Raw genomic sequence first — 9,123 nt, forward strand, 5'->3', positions numbered from 1 at the left:
AACATTTTATAGCTAGCAAATTTTCTATGGAATTAAGACCTTACGCCACACCTAGAAAATGGAAGAAATACCACCATGGATATAAATTAACAACACGTAAAAACCAAATAAATATTCAGATTGCAAACAAGGCACAAAATATGTGTCCTAGCACAGATTCAAAAGCGAAGCGCAGCTCGGTTGTCGTGCAGGTAACTCGAACTTTTCGTAACACGGAATGCAAGCGGTCAGCTGTCACGTATATAATTTTGGAGGCTTCTTTCGTGTTGATAAACGTTCAAAGGTGGCAATGTCACTATAAGAAACTGATCGTCGGAATGCTCCAAAGCCTAACCAGTTCGTTAAAGAAACATTTAGACAGATTGGGCGAACCTAATTTCCAAGCTTTTCTCTGGCGGAAAGAAAATGAAAAGCAACCGCTCACCAATCCGATACCGAAGCGAAATTGCCGTCTGCGTGTCCGCTGGCATCAATCGGCTCATGAGAAACTGTCGACAAGTAGCTTTACATGTTTACAACATTACCGACAAGTGCGCCGTACCAAACAAAAAGAAATTCACTGTAAAACAACAGCAGCAGATTTTTAGGTTCGCCCTGCAGCTTTTTTGATAAGGATAGTGCTTGCTTCTTCATAACTTTATCTGATTAAAAAGTGTGCTGACCTGCCGTTCGCTAAAAAGCGGAAAAATTTTGCTGTGCTATTCCTTCCCGAGTTTTGTCGCACCGCACATCAGCGAAGCACGCGTTGTGTTCTCTTCTCATTTTGAGCCCGTTCGCACTCACAGACACAAAAATTTTCGCCTTCAAGGCATACTACAAAACTTCTACACGTGCACACAGTGAAAGCGGTGGGAGCAGACGGACAGGATGGAAGCAGAAGAGATAAGAGTGAAAGCGCCGCCCTGCGGCGCAACGAATGAAGCGACTAAACAAACAAATAGCGTGTCAAAAAAAAAAGGGGAAATAATCAAGAACGTTTTATTTCTACACGTACTAGCATCACTTCACTTTATTGCTGCGTATGTTGGAAGGATAAAGCCACATATGCAAACGCTGCTGAATTTTCGCTTGGCTACCGGCGTCATGGCGGCGCTTTATTTCCAATACCGAAACTAGCCGAAGTGTCCGGCCCCTGGTAAAGGTTCATGCTGGGAAAAGCGCGAACAATACTTGGGACAAGAAAGAAGATAGTTATGACGGTGGCTTTGATTGTATGTATGTATGTAAGCTTGTTCGCGATTAAAATTTTCAGTTGCTAATAGCGCTTCGTCCTGTATTCTTTGTTGTCCAAGTATTGTTCGCGCTTTTCCCAACACGGACTAATATTTCGTTCGAAAGCGTTGACACGGCTGCATAAATCTGATTACATCTTGTTATTTTTTCGTGTTATTTTAACCTTAACCGCGGTTGCTTGAGTGAATTAAAAGCACACGATCAAGGCAGTTGGAGGGGACTGGAAATGGCTCGTTTGTCGCGAGTTTAATTAGACCAAAAGGTAACTTCCACATAAGTGAATGTAATATGAAAGTATAAAAAACATCCTATGGGGCCTTCTAACGCTAATCTATTTCCTGTTGCATACACGCTGGAAATATTCCCGGTTGATCTCTTTCTTCCGGCCGCCTGGGGCAGTGAGCGTGCGTCGGACCATCTTAGGTCAGTCTTAAAATTGCATTTGCCCAATAATAAACGGAAAGCCAGAGCGTCGGCACACTCGCAAGATAACACGATGAAGTCGGGGGTATTACAGCACCGCAACGAAAAGTACAAATACCTTAAATTTTGGAAGGTGTACTCAACGTTCGTTTTGAAAGGAGTACAATCCACTCTCGGTGATTTGAAGGCGTCTAATTGGGATTTAAGGGTAATTACAGGGCGATGTGTTTGCCTCTTCAAATATGTATGTACTACGTAGTTAGGTGTCATAGAAAAAAGTATACCACCAGGCTAACAGAGCGGATACCGAGAGACGGATCTAAAAGAAGGGGAAGGCCAATTCGAAGCAGATCCAAAATAAGGAAGTTCGAAGGCAAAGAATGGACTCAAGCAGCGCAGGACAGGAGCGGCTGGAGGTCGATGGGAGAGTTATTCGTCCTGCAGTGGACTTGAGTAGGCTGATGATGATAAGGAGGACGACAACAGAAGAAATTTCTTGATAATACGAAGCTATAAGATTATTTCGTCAATTAATATGAGTTGTTCTTAAATCAAAAGCATCTACGCTACAGCCATTTCTCGACAAAATCTGAAAATTTGAAGCACAGAAACAGTGCAGCAACAGTGCCGTGTTCTGTGCTGATATTAGGTATCTCAGCTGACAGCTGAGTCGAACGGTGCAGTTTTATGATAAAGCGACAGTACAATCTCATTCGAGGCTGTCGGCAGCTGACGCATCTTTCTCTTTCAGCTCTTCAGTCTTGTTTGTTACGCACAGCACCGCGCAGGCAGTTTGTGAGTTTCGCGGACTGTCGGATGCTTCAGAAGTCGACGGTGGCGATAAGACTCAACGGTCATGGCAACCCGTGGCCCGTGTCGCACGCTCAACTTGGTGTCAAAAAACGACAATAGAGAGTTTTAGCAGTCCGTCCGTTCCGTCCGGTACGTTGTTAGCGTGTTGACCGGGACCCGTCTGGGCACTCTGGCATTCGCCACGGTAGGGGGATTAGTTCCGCTGGCCTGCCTTCGCCATGTCCGCGCCTCCTCGCCCTTCCTCCTCGCCCTTCCGCGCGCGCAGGCGCAGGCGGGTCCCAGTAAACCCGGTAGCAACGTACGTGACGGAATGGACGGACTGCTAAAACTCTCTAATAGCGAGTTTTAGCTGACCGTTTTTCACGGTCCGCTCCGCTCCGATAGCAGGCGGGAGAGCCATTGCGCATGAGTGGCGCACTTGGCCGCGAACGGCACTGGCTCTGGTTTCGCTGAGCGGGTCGCCGATACCGCAACGGACCTTCGAAAACGGTCAGCTAAAACTATCTATTCCGAAAAGTGCCCCAAAGCAGGAGATTGGGCGCAGATACGGCATCAAAACTAGCACGCTTTCGAATACAATCACAAATAAGCGCTTAATAATTAAAACTAGTGTCACTATATAAGGTTACAGAGTATCGGCACTCTTTTCTCCCATTGTTCCGTGTCGCCGCCATGATAATCGGTTCGTCCGCATCACGTAACATTTGTTTAAACTGCGACGGTTCATGGACGCCACCGTTTTGTTGTTTATGTGCTGTCGGTCAACTCTGGTAGGCTTAGCTTGTCCTTTCTGCTCTGCGGCTGCGCGCAACTGACGTCGTTTCGAATGCGAATCAAAGATAGCGCGTGTCGATGCATTTCCGCAGCAGAAGTGTGTCCGAAGATGTCGTTTTGTTGCATCTTCGGTAGTGTTGTTAACAAAGGACCCGGTCAAGTTAGCGGTCAGGCAGTAGATGCAGCAATCTCGCAACTCTGATAAACACCAAACTGGTCGCCGTTGCTGACTTGTGTGCCTCAGTGACGGCAATCTGACACCTGATCTGGTGACACTAAGCTCAACTAGACCCGGAGACGAACGCGCACTGGAGCTTATCATGAGTGGAAGAAGGCTCCGATTTCTTAGGTGAATGAAGCACGGAACAACAAAGTTCTTTGTTCTGTGTTGTGGAGTAATAAAGGTGCCGTTTTCGAGCGCTTCGTTTATTATTCACGGTCTCTATGGCTAGTATCCAGCCGATCGTACCCGGTGACAGACCGAGCGTAGACGAACAATTTTTAGCCTGCGCAAAAAATCGTAGAAATGAAAAAAAAAAAAAAAAAAAACGCGCCCTAAGGCTTTCTTTTAGTTTATACAAGACGGCTTATACTGCCGCTGGAAGAACGTCTTTCTAGCACGGCTGTAGTGTTTATAAGTGAAGCCGACTTAAAGAAGGGCAATGTAGGCTTGGTCTCTGCATGCATGGCCATCACCGGAAGAGGTGTGGTTACAACCCACTTTATTCTCCTCTCCACCACCACGGCCTTTTTCCCGAGTCGTGTATAATGGTCGCCACGCGCGGCGTCTCTCTGTCTCCCCTGACATCGCGCAATGCTGCGCGCTCATTGGCGGCCACCTGTGCGGCGCTCTAGAGACGTCATTGTCACTACACGCCAATTTTTGGAGTCCTTTGTGACGCAGAGCTCGCGCCACTGTCCCTATAACCCAGCATAGCAAATCTCCTATATTGCTAAACCACAACATGGCAAATTATTCTAGAACGCCGGCCTCGCTAGACTTCCCTCTTCCCCGTGTGGCGTGGAAGAGCTCTGATTTTCTGGAAGTTTGCTTCACTCAAGTCGTTTCGCAGCCCACTAGGATGCAATTGTAACGGGAGTAAGTTGTTAACAAATCATTCTGAAGTGCGCGAATTCCTGATGTTGACGATCTTTACCGTCGAGCGTACTCATAATGAACACTGTGGTACGTACATAGCACCGCATTTACTCAGTGAAAAAGAAAAAAAAGAAGGAAAAGACAAAGCACTGGAAAACACCGTGATTGTAATTTCAGGTTCCTTTCGCAATACGCGTGAGTTCTGAAACGAATAGACACTAGAAGGGTCAGCTGTATTTCCGTCGCATCGACATAAAATACATTTACATACTGCAAGAACCTTTAAATTCCGGCTTTCTCAGATTTAAACAGCGCTTGAATGAGCACAACTAGTAGAAGTGGTTATCCGACAACTATTTTTTATCCAGCTCCTGTTGGCATACAACTAGAGCGGGGAACATTGGAAGCCGGTGTCGGTTTTAGGCCCGATTTTAACGCGGACGCAAATTTTAGGGCTACTAGCTTTAAGCGAAAAAATGGGGCACGTTGGAATCATGAAAATGCGGCACTACTGGAACTGCTATACTACTACTACTATTACTACTACTACTACTACTACTACTACTACTACTACTACTACTACTACTACTACTACTACTACTACTACTACTACTACTACTACTACTAGCCCTATTTTAATCGTATTCCAAGTAGTTCATGAGCCGGTTATTTATCAGTCGATCTACGAGTTTGCATAAAACTTGAGTCAGAGAGATAGGAGGGAGGTTCGGGAAGTCCTTGGTGGAGGTAGCGGCTTTGTCAGGCTGTGGTATTGGGTAGATCAGAGTGAATTTAAGTTGAGTCGGAAAGGTCCCTTCTTCCCAGATGTCGTCAATATGCGCAAGGAGATCAAGAAGGAATTAATTAGGTGTACCGCGAAGATGTTGATATGTTTCCAGCTAATGCAGTCGGGTCCAGGAACGGATTGGGGTCTATCTTGCATGATGGCATTACGGAGTTCGTTCGGAGTGAAAGACGGGTCAAGATTTGGGTCCACGTCATCAATGGACACGTTTGGTAGGGGCGCAGGTACATCAGTGGTGACGTGAGGAAAAAGGACGATGAATTGATGTTTTATTGTCTTTGGTTCCGTAGAGAGAGCAAGGGATAAAAAAAAGGGGGGTGAGGTTTTTGGATTTCTCAGATAGACTGCGGTGAAACTTCCTTCCAGAGGGCAGGAACGCCACGATTGTGACAGAGTCATCCAGTGTGTTTGAAGACGATTGCCTGGAGGCACTGGGACGAGGGTACAAACATTTGCGTCTCGAAGGCATTCGAGGGCCTCGAGTGTCACCTGGGGCGACCATTGGGTTCGGAGAGGCTCAAAGCACATTTGAACTGAATTCCCTTGAAAAACCTAGTTTAGGACATAACGACAGGCGTTTGAGTCGAACGTCATTCGGTTCAAACGCATTTGAGACGCCAGTCAACTGTGATGCTACCAAGTGTACTTAGGCAACGTTTAGGGACACAGTTTACGTAGCACATGAGACATTCAGGCTCAGAGTGAGGGATCCGAGCACCACGTTAAGAATGGAGATAATTTATTGCGTCGCCAGTGCCGATCGCTTTTCCTTGGTGTTAGTCCCAGACCAGCCGGTGCTCGACGTCGTTCCGTCGCCCGGCTAGCTCAGTCGGTAGAGCATGAGACTCTTAATCTCAGGGTCGTGGGTTCGAGCCCCACGTTGGGCGTAGTTTCTTTTTTTCTTTTCAGTAATGTTGACAAAGTTGGAGACCACCCTGTGCTAAGCCATTTTCTTTTTCACATTGTGCATAAGCTTCTGTAAAAATTTTACCCGTATCTGCTTGATTAGCTGCAAATGTCGTTGGAAAACCGTCGTCTCCTGCCACCATGTTGACAAAGTTGGAGACCACCCTGTTCTAAGCCATTTTCTTTTTCACATTGTGCATAAGCTTCTGTAAAATTTTTACCCGTATCTGCTTGATTCGCTGCAAATGTCGAAAAACCGTTGTCTCCTGCCCCTCCAGTCCCGTCACACCCACTCCTCTATTGACCTTCCACCCCTCACGCTCTTCCCCTCTTTCTTCGTTGCTCCCACGATGAATGCAATGGAAGTTCTCTCAGTTCCGTTCAGTTTGCCCTCTTTCCCTCTGCTCGCACGTCACGTGGTGGCCCCAGTTTTTTTTCCTTAAGCTTGGCGCAGTGCGACAGGACATCTTTTCCCTGGAAAAATTACCAATTGACAAAATCAATAGCCTATTGGGTTTAAGTTTTCCTTTTCCTTTTGGGTTACTGACACCAAAACCTATTCGTTTAACAGTCTGTAGGTGCATTGGTATATTGGCCTAGTCCTATAGGTCTATTGGTACGTCTGGTGTATTGGTACGTTAGTTAGGTACATTAAACGCTTGGGTTGGGGGCTCTACATGCCTACCTGTAGTATAAGGACGCCATAGTGGAGGATTCCTGTTAAATGTTGACCACCTAAGGATCTAACCACTCTACTTTTTATCAGTGCCTGTAACCAATAGCACCGGATGGTGTACTTCACTGTGTATTTGACCTTTATTGGTCTATCAGGCTGATACAACCAATAGCTATTGGTCCAGTAGACTGATACAACCAACAGATATTGGCCTAATAGAACTATTTTTGTAACGGTCCTATAGGTACTCAAATGGAACCAATACCATCACCTATAGAGCCAATACATTATTTTTATGGAACCTATACAATTTCTGTTGGAAGTTTTGCTAAATGTTGTTTTGGTGCTTGCTTCTACATTGGTAGTCTTCGGAACGAATTTCACCCGTTTTTTTATTCGCTCTCGCAAAAACCAATCCAAAGTCTATTCTTAATTAGAAAAAGGCTGCTACCCGGCTATGTACACATTTTTTGCCTCAGATATGCATTTTCTTAGTGCGGAACAATGTTGGCATGTATGAGGTATGCCATCAGTTTTAGTACTTTCGAAACGTGTTGCTATGTATACTTTGTGTTTAAACATTATTGCGCTTGTCTTGCACAGACAGACAGACAGACAGACAGACAGACAGACAGACAGACAGACAGACAGACAGACAGACAGACAGACAGACAGACAGACAGACAGACAGACAGAGAGACAGACAGACAGACAGACAGACAGAGTTACGAGGCAGTCCAAGAGAGGCCGTCACCTTGAAAAGATGACTAACTCTTTCGACGTTGCCACGCAAAAGCGAGTAAGTTACGCAAGAGAGCTCAACAGAGCGCTGCTCGGTTGTGACCCGTCTACGTGCGCCCACACCATGTCTTTTTTTTTTTACCGTGATCCACTTTCGCGAAAAAAACCAGTTCCCGGTACTTCGTAGCATTCATTTCTACTTCAGGAGTGCTTCACACCGTCCTCCCGGGCAGCCGTGATCGTATAGTGGTTAGTACCTTGCGTTGTGGCTGCAATAACCCAGGTTCTAATCCTGGTCACGGCAGGATTTTTTTTTTTTACTTATTGGTTTTACGGACGTGTTCGCTATGCTGTGAATACCTTTATGCATTCGTAACTTCGAAATATCTCCATAAATAATATGTAAAAATATGAAGTAACCGTAGACCGGGTATGCTATGGCCCTCTAACATTTATTGCAAATGCGTACATAGTCCCGGCCCCAACTATGAACGGCAATGGCGTGCGACCGTCCAGGCATGCAGTCGGATTCCATTTGTTATCCCGCGGTATTGCTGACACTCCAGGCCACTCTCCGCTGATGATTATGGCAGGATGCCGTTCATGATGATGATGGTGGCATCGATAGTAAGTGAGGAGGCCTCCTCAGCAAATATTTACCGCCTGTTAATATTGTTCATTGTTTTTACTACTTACTCCGGAACGTAGTTGCTAGAGTGTTTAAAAGCGCATGCTAAAGATTCAGAGATACGGTTCTAGAAGAAGTCGATGACCAATGAGTAGGTTCAGAAACAAAATAAGAATATTTAAATGCAAAAAATTGACTCGGGTAGCGCAAGACAGGAGCGATTGGTTGGTTGGTTGGATGGATGGATGGATGGATGGATGGATGGATGGATGGATGGATGGATGGATGGATGGATGGAGGTTGAAGAAAAATTCAGTCGTGGACCAGGATGGACAAGGACAAATTTTTCTGCAATTGCGAATTTCCTGATGAAGCTGTATAGCTTTCCTTTGTAGCCGTACACGGCTGCATTTCATGCGGGTGGCAAATTTTCCTTCGCAGAAATTTACTCCACCTTGGGGACTTCCCCTCAATCTGGTTGATTAACTTTAGATATTTTTTCACCGGGAATACGATTTCCTGCTGTTCGTTCGAGACCAGCCGATGCTGCTACGCCGCCGTCGCCCGGCTAGCTCAGTCGGTAGAGCATGAGACTCTTAATCTCAGGGTCGTGGGTTCGAGCCCCACGTTGGGCGGATTGTTTTTTCTTTTATAACTGTAATGTTTTCTTTTTTAGTGTGTTCCGCAGCAGACAACCCATTTTGTTCTGTGGATAAACATCTGTACTAAAAACTGGCAGCTTGCTTCGTTGCAAAACACCGTGGGGAGAGAATAGCCTTGTGGCACATTTAACTCAACGCTTTCTCCTCTTTCCACCTCATTTTCTCTCACCTCTCGCTCCTACCATGAGGAATGCAATGAGATTTCCCCAACACAATTCAACTTTTCCAGCTTTAGCACTGCTCGCGTGGCATCTGTCGGGATCTCCTGCTTCCCTTGTGCTTGTTTACTTCTTGTCGAAAGCAGCTTCAAACATGACTTCTGTAATAGCGTTCCGTTCTCTCTTCAAAGCCGAAAGGAACCGT

At 45.9% G+C, this 9,123-nt stretch overlaps 2 non-coding genes across 2 annotated transcripts; both read left to right on the forward strand.

Moving 5' to 3' along the window:
* Positions 1 to 5,961: 5,961 nt before the first annotated feature.
* Trnak-cuu (transfer RNA lysine (anticodon CUU)) lies at positions 5,962 to 6,034 on the forward strand. Its single transcript has one exon. It is a non-coding gene; the product is annotated as a tRNA-Lys (tRNA).
* Positions 6,035 to 8,660: 2,626 nt separating this feature from the next.
* Trnak-cuu (transfer RNA lysine (anticodon CUU)) lies at positions 8,661 to 8,733 on the forward strand. Its single transcript has one exon. It is a non-coding gene; the product is annotated as a tRNA-Lys (tRNA).
* Positions 8,734 to 9,123: the final 390 nt, after the last annotated feature.

This window comes from Haemaphysalis longicornis, unplaced genomic scaffold (genome assembly GCF_048455015.1).
Source record: "Haemaphysalis longicornis isolate Haplotype H1 unplaced genomic scaffold, Haemaphysalis longicornis Haplotype H1 scaffold_7, whole genome shotgun sequence".
NCBI lineage: Eukaryota > Metazoa > Arthropoda > Arachnida > Ixodida > Ixodidae > Haemaphysalis > Haemaphysalis longicornis.